The 1,282-nt window shown below is 40.8% G+C and overlaps 1 pseudogene; it reads right to left on the reverse strand.

The window, feature by feature from the left end:
* Window positions 1-2: 2 nt before the first annotated feature.
* Window positions 3-772, reverse strand: LOC103606058 (annotated as a pseudogene).
* Between the last annotated feature and the right edge of the window lie 510 nt (window positions 773-1,282).

Consider the following 1,282-nt stretch of genomic DNA (forward strand, 5'->3'; position numbering starts at 1 on the left):
CCTTTCAGTACTGTTGACAATTTAGGAACACCACAATAACTGTCTTGAGGGTCTGGGCTGCACATTTAGAAACAATTCAAGCCAACTTCTTGCAACATTTAAGAGAAAACATTCAACTAGGAATTTAGAAGCTACCTCCCTCCAGTAAAAGAACTCGGTGTCATTAATCTTTCAATGCTTTAAAACAAGCTGGAGAATTTTCAGTAATTCAGTGAATTACAACATTTCTACTTCCAGATTAAGAAGGAACAAAGCCAATACAGATAGCTTTGCTTTTGAAAAGACTAGTAGAAAATTGCAAGCTTCCATCTGAGCTTCCAGTTTATAAGGCTCAATATTTCTTTCCTTTCTGAAATATAAAGAAATATAATAATCTTATATAAGCAGAAGTTTAAGGTGCAGTAGGTTCCAATTCATAGCTCTGAATTTTTTTTAAAATTTGCTTTCTGTCAGAAGCAGGGCATTTACATTGGCTAATCCGGATTACTTCGTGAGTGAATGAAATTTTGCATTCTTCTTCAACTATTCTGGCTGTCAGCAAAAACAACAAGACAAATTTTAGGTTTCATTTTCATAAGAGCCAAGGATCTGTCTAGAATATTGGCATCCAGGATAAAAGTTTTTGTGCAAGATTCAAAACAAAGTTGGTTAAAACCCTTAGATATTAATATTTGTCTATATTTAATACAAAATATGATTGTTCTCAAGGGTAGTCTCCATCAACCTCAATCCTTTCGTGTTGTGGTTGGAGTTTATTTTCCTGTTCCAGGAAGTTTCAACAGCCCTGATAGCTGAATCCATTCCTGATTGCTAAAATCTATGAACCCAAATTCTTCACCAGATGGGAGATGAAGTGTCTCACCTAGAGAGGATTTGGCACAGAGGGTCATGATGGACCCTTTCCTCGGTCAGGAACCTGCCAGCTCAGTGGTGCCTCCAACGGGCATCCAACCCTCCACTACCATTGCCATCTCCTCCTCAACCTCATAGCTCCAGTTCCATTACTTTGCCCATGCTCATGATCTTAATGGGAGATGAAGTGTCTCACCTAGAGAGGATTTGGCACAGAGGGACATGATGGACCCTTTCCTCGGTCAGGAACCTGCCAGCTCAGTGGTGCCTCCAACGGGCATCCAACCCTCCACTACCACTGCCATCTCCTCCTCAACCTCATAGCTCCAGTTCCATTACTTTGCCCATGCTCATGATCTTACTGGCAGTACCACCTTCTCCAGACTACTGGCATCTGTAGGCTAGGTCATGTTGGTGAACAGACACTGAA

Source organism: Galeopterus variegatus, unplaced genomic scaffold (assembly GCF_000696425.1).
Source record: "Galeopterus variegatus unplaced genomic scaffold, G_variegatus-3.0.2 Scaffold6253, whole genome shotgun sequence".
In the NCBI taxonomy this organism is placed as follows: Eukaryota; Metazoa; Chordata; class Mammalia; order Dermoptera; family Cynocephalidae; genus Galeopterus; species Galeopterus variegatus.